Source organism: Peromyscus californicus, unplaced genomic scaffold (assembly GCF_007827085.1).
Source record: "Peromyscus californicus insignis strain IS unplaced genomic scaffold, ASM782708v3 Scaffold_18__1_contigs__length_77618521, whole genome shotgun sequence".
Taxonomy (NCBI): Eukaryota; Metazoa; Chordata; class Mammalia; order Rodentia; family Cricetidae; genus Peromyscus; species Peromyscus californicus.
Genome location: NW_026294480.1, coordinates 52,209,162 through 52,221,405, shown reverse-complemented (window position 1 = coordinate 52,221,405; position 12,244 = coordinate 52,209,162). Strand labels below are relative to the sequence as shown.

Genomic DNA, 12,244 nt, shown 5'->3' with positions numbered 1-12,244 from the left:
GTGAAACGCCGTACTGAGAGGAGAATGAGTTACCTGGATTGCTGAACTGAGTGCCTAAAAAAGCTGCATTTTGTAAGATAGGCATCCTGAACCTGCAGGGTGTGGTGGGAAAAGATCCTGCCTTTCAGTATGGACACTCGTCCCTTCGAAGGTGTATTCTTTCTGTGCCTTTGGAATGCCCGACAAGTGTTGGGCACTGTGCCCTGGTGTAGGGATGCTGCAGAGTAAGGAAGTTGGTCCTCACCACAGCAGGAAGATGTTTCTGGCTGACAGCTGGCAAGTCAATAGTAGTGAGACCCGAAGTTGCAGTTTGGAATCTGTCAGCTGTTAGTTGCTATAGGTACCCACCCATCTACCTAATGAGACAGGAGTATGCATACACAAGTTCTGAAGTGGTTTGCATATGGAAAGTGGTGTGGATGTTCAAGGTTAGATGATTTCTAGGCCAAAAGGCAAGCTGAGCTACTTTTTCCTTTAAGGATTCTGTTAAGGCACCTTGGCTTTAAGTATCCTTAATTAGTGGTAACTTAGAATTCGATGCATTTTTTCTGATGTTGGCAATAGGGAATATCATAATTAAAATCATTCGGTCATTTGGAAAACCTCATTTGAGGGTTTTCTTTTCATAGAATCTAGAGATGCAAAGAAGACATCCTCATGAGGAGTGTCTAGCCCAACAAGAGGACACGAGCTCTGTTAACACAGTTGCTGCTGTCTATAACACACTCCACTAAAGGTGTCAGGTACTGAATGAATGAATGTCCGAGAGCATAAGGCATTCCTTCTGAGTCTTCTAGGATAAGTCCCTTTCTGGTGGGAGTGTTGGTAGGGGCCCCCTTGGCATGTAGATGAGTGTCTATGTTTATCACAGAGGTGGGGTACATTCTCCACATCGCTCATGTATAGTAGTCACCAAGAGATGGGCTGCCCTGGGCATGAGCCTCTTTAGCCTACACGTGGGATTGTGGAGAGAAGTTTCACCTCGCCTCAAGGCTGGCCACAACTCACTCAAAGAACATGTATGAGTACTTGGTAAGTGGCACTGTCCTGTCTCCGGTGGTTCCTTTATGTTAACGATAAATATGGGAAGGCTAGAACTCCTGATTGCGCACTAGAAACACTTTCTGTTGCAAAGTCAAATGTTTTTGTGGCTTTTGGGTGAGATTTTAATTTTTGTGATTAAATGTTTTGGGAGTGGTAGCACATATTTTAGAAGCATTACTTATGCACATATCATTATCTTGCTAATGTGAAAATAAAGGTAGAACAATTAAATACTATAATTCAGACTTTTCATTGATGGGGGTTGGATTTCCCAACCCCTGTGTGATTTTTTTTTCTAGTTAATTTTATTTAATTAAAGACTGCGTCTTCTTAAATGCTTAATTTCCCTTAGCACCAGAGAAGTATAGCCAGGCTCTCAATATGTTTGTCCTGCTTAAATGTGAAAAATCCTATACTACCACCCAGTGCATTTTTATTTTTGAAAATACGGTGAGTTATAAACTTTAGGGAGAGTGCTATCAAAGGGGATCATTTCCTCTAGTCCATCGGTTATCAGTAATACGCAGGTTGAGGAAGATCAGATTCAGTGGCGATCTGAACACTGTGGGAAGAGAATGGATGTCGCAGTTCTTGGCTGGTATGGTACCTGCTCATGCCGTGTGGTGTCTGGGTCCGCTAGGCGTTCTCAGTGTGTTGTCTCCTCATCACGTTAAGATGGCTGTTACACTTCTTTTTTCTTTTTCTTTTTTTTTTTCAGTGATTAACAGAAGATTTATTTATGCAAGAATAGAGTCATCCTTGCCAAACTTAACAGGACATCTTTAAAGTTCGGTTCAATTTTCCTTCCTGGATAAGTCTTTCCTTTCTGTCTTTGTCTGTTTTGAAAATATAATACCAGAAGATGAGGGGCCCAAATGCCACCACAGCCCCTAAAAGTGAGTTCTTTGGAGTGGGTCTGAAACTAGGATAAACATTTGTTGATTTTGCATAGGCCCAACAAATCAAGGCAGGGTCATCGATGTGCGATGTGTGTTTGGGGTCGTTGTACTGAAGCAGATATTCCCGTTTAAGCCAGACCTTTAAGCTCAAGCACTCAACCTGCGCCTTTCAGGTCTCCAGAGACATGAGGGTACTGGGGCTGTTATACTTCTGGTATTGCCTCTGCATTCTGGGAGTGGTGAAGCAGAAGGTCAAAGACGCGTATATCTCTCTGCTCTGAGCTTGCCCTAACACTTTTTAAACCACATCACTGGCCAAGAATATTTTGTAGACACAATGTGGAGATGTTGTCTTTTTTTTTTTTTCTGGCCTGGGCATGTTATTTTACAATATATCTGGACTCTGCTAGTGAGATAAGAAAAAGACAGTTGGCAGTCAACTCCAGGGTCTGTTGTAACATTTGAAGACTTTCTGGTAAGCCTGTGAGAGTGTTTGCCACATCAGCTTTGAGATGATCAAAGAACATTCCATCCAGTGAGAAGACGAATCAAAAATAAAATAAAACCAAAGTAGACACTTGCATTTGCCCTTAATAACTGGGGAAAAATAGCCTACAGAAGAACTTTCTTAATATTTCTAAATTCAGGATGCATTCTGACATAGTTAGCAATGATTCAGTTGTAGGAGATGAGGTGAATTTGTGGTCTAAATTTTTATTTTGAAGGAAAGAGAAGAAAACGAAGTAGCACTTTGTTATATGCTTGCTTTTTTTGTATGTACCTAAAATACACATTATAGATCCTCACAAAGCCAGAGAGAACCATGGATTCTAGGTGATTGCTTTTCTAGTGGTGATAGTAGTTAAGACATAGGTCTGGAGTATGTCACTTTTGTTTGCTTTTGCTTTTATTTCTGAGTCAGGGTCTCACTTCACAGGACACACTGATCTCAAGCTTGAGCTCATCCTGCCTCAGCCTCCTGAGTGTTGGGATTACATATACACATGAGGTTAACACTTAGTATGTTTTAGTGGTATTTTTACTTTGTTGTATTTAAAAATACTTTTTCTCTTTTATTCTGCTTCATGGAGTTATCTGATTTATTCTTTTCCTTAAACAGTTTTTTATTTTTGAGATTAATTGTGTCATTTTCCCTTCCCTTTCCTCCCTCCAAACAATCCCACATACCCATCCCTTGCTCTCTTTCAAATGTATGGTCTCTTTTTCCTTGATTGTTGATCTATATCTTTCTATATATCTACATATCTCAACATTCCTAAATGCATAAATACAACCTGCTCAGTCTGTCTCATGTTACTTACACATATGTGCTTTCAAGGCAGACCATTTGGTATTGAATAAGTAGTTGGTGTGCTCTTCCTGGGGAAGGCGATTTCCCCTGCTCTCAGCATTCTGCAGTGGCCTGCAGTTCTTTGTTTAAGGTTGAGGTCTCCTGACCTTTTCCCTTTCCACATTAGCATGTCTAGTGGCATCATCCCAGGCTATGAATAGGTAGCCATTTGGTGAGATTTCATGGGTGTCCCTTCTGATATTTCTTGGAGATGCAGTCTCCCAATAAATCCCCTATTCCTTTGGCTCTTGCAATTGTTCTCTCTTCTAAAATCACCCCTGAGCCTTAGGTGTGAGAATTGTGTTATAGATGTATCCATTGGGACTGGGCTCCACAACTCTGCTTTTTGGTCAGTTGTGGGTTTTTTGTTTTGTTTTGTTTTGTAAGTCTATCACAAAGAGAAGCTTCCTTGCTGAAGGTGTGAAAATGACACTTAGCGGTGGACATGAGGACACATTTAGAATGTAGTTCAGGATGATGTTGTTTAGTAAAGCGGTGGTTGTAGGTTCTCCTCCAAGATCCATGACTTTGATAGCCCTGAGTGTTGGCTAGGTTTCTGCACTAGGCATGGCTTCCCTCCTGTCGAGAAGATCTTAAGTTCAATCAGACATTATGAGCATGTGTTATGGACCAAGCATTCCTCTAGATTCTGGATATAAAGTAGTGAAAATGAGAACTCTACTCTCAGAATATCCACTCTAGAGCACTAGCTGTGGCTCCATACTCTGATCACTGGGATTATTTACATAAAAATACAGTTTGCATTATTCTTACTCCCTGTCCAATTTACGTTTCTGTCTTTGAGAGTTCTGTGGTCTGTACATTGCACATAATAATTAAGCAATAGTCTTCAATTTCTCATGCAAAACATGGACAATCAAAATTTTGGGAGAGCAAAGACTTCTCTTCAAGAGTCTGTCACATCATTTGATTTTAAGCTCTTTATTTCACATTTCCATCATCTAAAGTCCCATAATTACAGAGTCCTTTTCTTTTCTAATTAAATATTATAATACAGTGAAGGATTTTCGTTTACTTAGGTACTTCTTAATATGCTCAAGAGCTCTTAATGTGCTACACTTAGGGCATGTAAGGAGCTTAGTGTAAAGTCAAAGGGGTGGTGTCATTTTAAAAGAGCTATAGCCTAGTAATTAGAACGCTGAGCATGCTGGATGCTTTTTATTGCTTCCATCTGTTTAAAGATAATGAAAAGAAGAAATTAAGAACAAGTCTATGTGGCGACCATAGATGATTTAGCTACAGAATGTGCTTTAAAAAGAAAAAAGGGGTGCTTCGATAGAGATATTTATTTAGTTGTGGAGTATTTGATAATTTTGATATTTCTTTGCTGAATTCTCTCTATTGTATTCTCATGCATGTACTGTGTGCTCCTGTGTATGCTCTGTGCATATGTTTTAGTACCTCAAGAGTAAGTCATAATAGAAACAGTCCTGTCAAAGTATTCTGTTCATGGAAGTCAGACAGGTTCAGAATAATCCGTATTTCTTTTTTCCCTCAGGACTTAACCTCATGCCTCGATTTCTCAGCAACTGAACAGGACAGATTAGAATTCCTGTCACCAAAAAGCTTGAAATCTAGAATTTGATTTTGAGATAGGCTCTTAATCATAGGACACACTGATCTCAAACTTGAGATTATTTTGCTTCTGTAGCTGAAGTTTCCCTGTGTCCCACCTGGCCCGTGATCAGGACAAATCTCTCTCACTCGCCAGTCCTGCAGCTGCTTGGACCCAAGTACACACACAGAGGCTTATATTAATTAAAACTGCTTGGCCATTAGCTCAGGCCTACCACTGACTAGCTCTTACATTTAAACTAACCCATAATTCTTATTTACGTTTAGCTACATGGCTTGGTACCTTTTCTCAGTCCTGCCTTCACATCTTGCTTCCTCTGTGTCTGGCTGTCAACTCTTGCCTCAGCCTTCCTCTGCCCCCATTCTCCTCTCTGCTTATCCTGCCTGTACCATACTTCCTGCCTGGCTACTGGCCAATCAGCATTTTATTTATCAACCAAATCAGAGCAACACACATTCACAGCATACAGAAAGACATCCCCAGCATGCCTCAGCATCCTGAGTGTTGGAATTATAGACATGCACCAGCACATGAGGTTCGCATGTTATAATTCTTTATGGTCACCTAATTAATATGTATCAGACACTTCTCTAGATTCTGACAATAAAATAGTGACAATGGGAACTCTGCACTCAGAATATGCACTCTAGGACATCAACTGTGTTCTTCATAATATGATCACTGGGATTATTTACAGAAAAAATAGAATTTGGATATATGGTCCATCATGGCAGCAGAGGTGTGGCATCCATAGCATGATACCTACTCATAAAGAGTCAAGAACCAGAGAGAGGTGTATGTTGGTGCTCAGCTTGCTTTCTCTGTTTTTCTTTTTAAAGGACTTTGTGAATGCGTATGTGTCTGTGTATGTGTAGTCACACGTGTGCACATGCTCATGGAGTCCAGAAGAGGGCATCAGATTACCTGGAGCTGAAGTTCTAGGTGGTTGTGAGCTGCCAGATATGGTTGCTGGTAATCAAACTCTGTTTTTCTGCAAGAGCAGCAAGTGCTTGTAAATGCTGATTTGTCATTCCAGCTCCTGTTTCTTCTTCTCCTCTTCCTCCTCTTCTCCCCCCTCTGTTTTTCATTCTTGGTTGTTCATTCATGGGATGGTGCTGTCCATAGTCAGGTTGGGTCTTCTCTGCTCATTTAGCATCCTCTGGAATTACCCTCACAGAAACACCCAGACGTGGGTGACCTAGGTGATGATGAATCCAGTCAAATTGATAATGAGAATGAACCACCATAGGAGGCATCTAAACCCATGAGACCAGATTAGTTTATGAAGGTAGTGTGATTGTACATGGAGAAGAACAAGGTGGAAGGTGAGGCCTGTTCAAAATTACAGAGGAAATGAAGAACCCAAAGTAAAAACAGATGAACATGGAATTCAGGAAATGAATACAAACTTTAATTATCAGTATGTATAAAAAATGAAAAGATGTAGTTGAGAATTTTGTTAGAGAGTTAGAAACTGTAAAAACAAAAGGCATTGTTACAGTCAGAAATGGAAATAACAAAAATACAGTCCTGAAAGGATAGTTTGGGAAATAAGTCACTTGAAAAGAGAATAACTTAGCTGGAAGATAAGTCAGCCACTTTTTTCCTGAAGTGTAGAACAGAGCTTAAGATCTCTGTCCATCCGTCCGTCTGTCCGTCCATCCATCCATCCATCCATCCATCAGATAAGGTAGGAGGGCTTAACAATCATGTTGGAGTCCAAAGGAAGAGAAAGGGAAAAATAGAACAGAAGCAATATTTGAAGAGATAGTAGCTGAGAAATTTTTCAAAACTCAGAAAATAGGAATAGAATACACACACACACACACACACACACACACACACACACACACACACACACATATATATATATATATATATATATATATATATATATATAGAGAGAGAGAGAGAGAGAGAGAGAGAGAGCACTTCTAAAGAAGTTTTGTGGAAAAGGGAAGAAATGAGATAATAGCTTGTGAGACCTGTGGAAAAACAAGTTTTTTCTTCTCTTGCCAATGCTAGACATGCTATACACTGTAGGAAAAGTGCAGGAGACGTCTGGAATAGGAGTGGTGAGGACATTTGCTTGTCCTGCTTCATATTCTTTGGTTTTCTTGCCTGCTCAGTATCTTCATTTGTCTCTTAGAAGCATGCTGTCAAGGTTGGCATGGCCTTTCCTAGGCAACATTAGCTGGTATCTAATGGCAAGGATAATGGTAACATTCTGCTTAAATGCCCTGGGATCTCTAGCTCTAAATTATGTAATTAATGAGGAAATTAGACCTACTAGTAAGAATGTGATTCCTTAGAAGGGTACTATTATTTAGATAGAGCCTCAAATATGTACCCCAGACTGGCCTATGGAACTCACTTTATACTGCCCTCAAACTTCAGGCAATCCCTCTACCTCTGTGTGTCAGGTTCTGGGGTTATAGTTACATGCTGCCAGGCCCAGGAAGAGTACTCTTTTAAGTTGTACTCCTCACCTTCACTGATTTGTTCTGGTACTTGTACCTTTAAGCAACAGTTCTATACTTTCTTTAGTAATCCTTCTGACTCCACCCCACCCCACCCCTAGAGAGCTATTAAATATGGATAAACCTGCTTGGTGCTTACAGAGATGTCTCTAGTGCCAGCATTTAGCTACAGAGTCATTGCTAAGAGAGCCACCTTGGGAGGCAGACTACAAGAGGTTTAAAATCACATTTTCTTCACTGATGGGATATGGAATTTATTTAGCCTCTCAGAGCTGCAGTTCCCTTACTGGTGAAATGTGGGATGGGCTCTTAGTACCTACAGGATAGTGCAGTTAGGTGTATTCGTGTTTCCGTTGCTGTAAGAAAATGCCTGAGAAAAACGACTTGGTGGAGGTTTCAGTCTGTGGTTGCTTAGCCGTGTTGTTTCTAGTTCATAGCACAGAACATCGTCGCAGGGAACATGTATTAGAGTAAAGCTGACACCCCGTGGTGGCCTGGAGTGAGGGAGAGGGAAGAAGGGAGGAGGAAGAAAGGTTAGATAAACTTTCAAAGGCACTCATCTAGTGATCTATTTCCTCCAACTAGGCCTAATAATCCACTTAGCTGTGGGCTTATCAATTGATTAATGCACTAATAAAATTAGTGGCCTAATGTGTCATTCACCTCTTAGTGGAGCCACCAGCTATGGACCAAGTCTTCAATACATGGGGCTTTTAGAGGAACCTTTCTATTCTTAAAAAAAAAAAGTGTGTGTGTGTGTGTGTGTGTGTGTGTGTGTGTGTGTGTGTGTGTGTGTGTGTGTCTGTCTGTATGTCTGTGTGTCTGTGTGTGGATATATGCACGTGAGTGTAATACCCATGGAGACCAGATGAGGGCATCAGGTCTCCTGTAGCTGGAGTTACACGCAGTTGTGAGCTGCTGGATGTGGATGCTGGAAACAGAACTTGGTCCCTCCAAGAGCAGTACCTGCTCCAAACTACTGATCTATTTCTACATAGTGGTGGGTAAATGGGGACCTTTCATATCTGAACTATAAGAAATACTGGAACTAAAAAATAGGCTCCATGTTGAGAGCCCTTGTTGCTCTTGCAGAGGACCCCTGTTGTATTCCCAGAACCCACCTGTCCACTCTCAACCCATTTGTAACTCCAGTCCTGGGGGATCCAACACATTTCCTGACCTCTGCATGCACCAGGCAAATATGTAGCACGTAAACATACAGACAGGCAAAACACACACATAAAACACACAAATCAAGTCTTTAAAAACATTTAAAAGAAGTAGGGAGTCAACACATGTTCCTAGCATAGCATTTTGCACAAAGAAAATATTCTATATAAGTTTCTTCCCGCTCTCTCTGGTAGAAGAGTAATTTTTACATTGTATGTTAGATTCCCATTAGGGATTTAAATACTAGTCCTGGGCTTCTGCTGCATGGAATTCTCTTTTAATTTTTCTAGGATCAGGTCCCTAGACTATTAGCAACATGGCAGGTCTAGTTTGTCATTGAGGTTACAGTGGTCCAAGAAGGTGATTTTAACTCAATTGTTTAACATCCTACCCTCCTGCATCTCTGAGCTTGTTTTAAAGTTGCCAGGACTGTGTTTACAAATGTCCTTTGGATGGAGCCTTCCAAACTTGACCACACTTTTATTGTGGATGACTCTGAAGTGTGTGTGTGATGGTGCTGATGTTTACACAGCCCTGAACAGCTGGGAGAAAAGTGTATCACTCTTTTTAAAATGTCATAACTGATCATCGGTGTTTGCTGTATGATCCCTTCCTATATGGAATCTCCAGTGTGGGAGAGATTGCACAAATCACACCAAATGAATTGTGTGGTATGCCAAAAACAAAATGGAATATCCATTCCCGCGCATTCGATTTTCACGTGACTTAAAATGCATAGCCTTTGGGACTGTTGTCATGTCATTGGCTGCAGTGTGGCAAGGCAAGCTAATTTAGTAGAGAAATTGGCTGGAGTGTCTCATCTAATAGAAATAAACACGAAACCACTTTAGTGACTCTTCTTTTCAAGGGCTGCTGTTTTTCCATAAAATTTACAAGCTCCTAGATTGATGCAGAAGTCCCTATAACTCATGTGGCTCTGACTTTATAATTTTCAATAGTATTCCCCCCATAAATTAACAGCACGGAGAAAATGTGAGGCCATGTATGTGCAAACCACAGCTTGGGAATGAAAGCTTGGGCAGAGCTGGTAACAGGGCCAGGACTAAATTTTGAACGTTTATAAGGACATGCAGCAAAAGCTAGTGTGAGCTAAGGGTTGGGTTGTATGAACACACCTAGCAGGATAGCTCACCAGGGCTTGTGGGAAGGAGGCTGTATGTAGGGTGAGAACAGCAAACACAGATGTGTATATCCAGATGTCAGGCAGCAGGGTCAGAGGGCAAGGGCCAGAACTTTGTTTTGGGCTTCAGGGAAGGGTATATTCTGGGGCTGTGAAAACATGAGGACTCGGGAGGTTTGTTTGGCGCGCATGTTTTTGCTTATCTTGTATTCAGAGCACCCAGGTTTTGTATGCTGGGTTCTATCCCATGGTTGAGGCATGATAAAAGGCTAAGGGATGATGGAAGAAGGTCTTTGATTTATTCCTTGTTCTCTCTTCAGATGACTTAGCCTTCATCCCCAATTCACTGCTTTGTTGGGGAAGACATTTGCGCCCCACCCCCCAGCAATGGGCTCCATGTGTTTAGACTAAACTGATTACGTATTGAAAATGCTTGAAAGCCTCATGTCTATACTGAATAGCCTCAACTCTTCCCTTATCATTCCCTAAATAATCCAGTATAAACACTGTTTAGATAGCATGTACTCCACTGTATTCGGTGTTATAAGAAATCCAGAGTTGAGCACGGAGAACATTTTTGGCATAGCTGGTAAAAGGGGGCCCAGATGAGTGAACGTTTATAATGAAGTACCACAGAGTCTAGAGTGAGAATCAGTGTTGGGCTGTGTGCGTGTTTGTATCAGGATAACTAGCAGGGAAGGTGGTGTGTATGTTCTATGCAAATACCACATTGATTTATATAAAGGACTTCAGTGCATTTGCTTGCCCTGTGGGGGATCCTGGAACCGACCCCCCACAGACCTAGAAGGACTATAAGGGTTTACATGGTATCAGGCTCCCTGAGGGGATCAACTTTTGTTTTTGTTTTGAATTCTGTTTCATGAGATCCAGTCTGATTTGAGCTGTGCGATGATCTCTGATTCTCCCATTTCTGTTGGCCCTTGTCCTCTCCTTGTCTCGCATCTCTTGTGACCTCTACCGAACCCCCAAATGGTTCATGGTAGCAGTATCTAAGTGACTCCCTGACCCCCAACTATAAGTTCTGAGCTGTGGTTTAACTCCCTGTTTCTTCCTTATTGCTCAGTTCATACCTCACTGCTGACCACTGCCTGTGACGTCATCGATCACTTTGCTCCATACTTCAGTCCTTGGAATGGACCCACTGCGACTAATAGTAGTGCCAGAAAGAATGGATCAATCAATCGATCGATTGACCGATCGATCTGTCTGTCTGTCTTTCTTTTTTCCTTCCTTCCTTTCTTTCCTTTCCTTCCTTCTTACCTTCCCTCCTTCCCTCCCTCCCCTTCTCCCTCTTTCTTTCTTTCTTTCTTTCTTTCATTCTTTCTTTCTTTCTTTCTTTCTTTCTTTCTTTCTTTCTTTCTTTCTTTCTTTCTTTCTTTCTTTCTTTCTTTCTCTTTCTTTCTTTCTTTCTCTCTCTCTCTCTCTCTCTCTCTCTTTCTTTCTTTCTTTCTTTCTTTCTTTCTTTCTTTCTTTCTTCCTTCGTATGACAATTGTATTTGCTATTGATGCTCTGAAAATGGAACTCCTTTTCACTTACGCATCACAGATTAAACGCCTTAAGGGCCAGCTCCATCCTTTGTCAAACAGTGAGATGAGTTTGAAAAGAATCACATCACAACTGGTGATCTACTGTTTAACTCATGCTTTGAATCTTGCATTGCATATTTTATTAAATCCTTTCCTGATTGCCAAATATTAAGGGAACTCTTCCCCTGAAATACTACAGAGGAAGTGACCCCATGGGACCAGAGACTTGGCCCATGGCTCTATACCACAAGCCAGACCACAGGTTGCAATCAAGTTTGTGATTTAAGGAATTGCAAATAAGGAATTAGAATTATAAATTCTACATTTGGCATGGCATTCTTCACTTAGGCAAAAATATCCATGGTCAGAAAACTTCACGTAATAGTTATCTCCAATTTTTAGTGGAGTTTTGTACAGAATTTTTCTTTGAGAAAGTCTTGCTTGCAAACTTCTTGAGTGTTAGTATTTCTTCTGATTGATTATCAGTGGACACGTTTCGGTCTCCTTACTTGAAGCAAGTATGCAAGCTGTGTGTAACTTCGTCTCCCAGCTTATCTCTCTGCCCTCTTAGAACGGGTTAGGAGTAGGGCTTTTGTGCCTGGGTTGGTAACATGTGCCCATGTGATCAGTCTTCATTATCAACTTGATAGGGTACGGAGTCATCTAAGAGTTCCACCTCTGGGTTCATCTGTGTGGCAGTTTCTAGAGCGGTTTACCTGGTGGGAGAAGCCCTTCTGTGAATGTAGGCATGGAATACAGTCATGGAATACAGTGCCCATGGAAGAAAGGACTGAAGGGGTTATGGGGAGATGCTGTGCTAGAGGATGTGTTCCAGGATCAAAGAGCCTTAGCCCCAAAGTGAAATTCCTCTGCAAAGGCAGGATCTTGTTCTGGGTTAAACGTGGACACTAATGACACTGATCCCAAGGTACTATGAAGTCTAAATGTTAATTCATGACAAACACTTAACACAGTGTATGGTACTGGGTAAATATCAAAATGTTTATTATGTGG

The 12,244-nt window shown here is 41.2% G+C and overlaps 1 protein-coding gene across 6 annotated transcripts in view; it reads left to right on the top strand.

Annotated features, from left to right (window-relative positions):
- Positions 1-12,244, top strand: part of Mast4 (microtubule associated serine/threonine kinase family member 4) — a 590,473-nt gene that overhangs the window by 65,911 nt on the left and 512,318 nt on the right. The window lies entirely within an intron of this gene.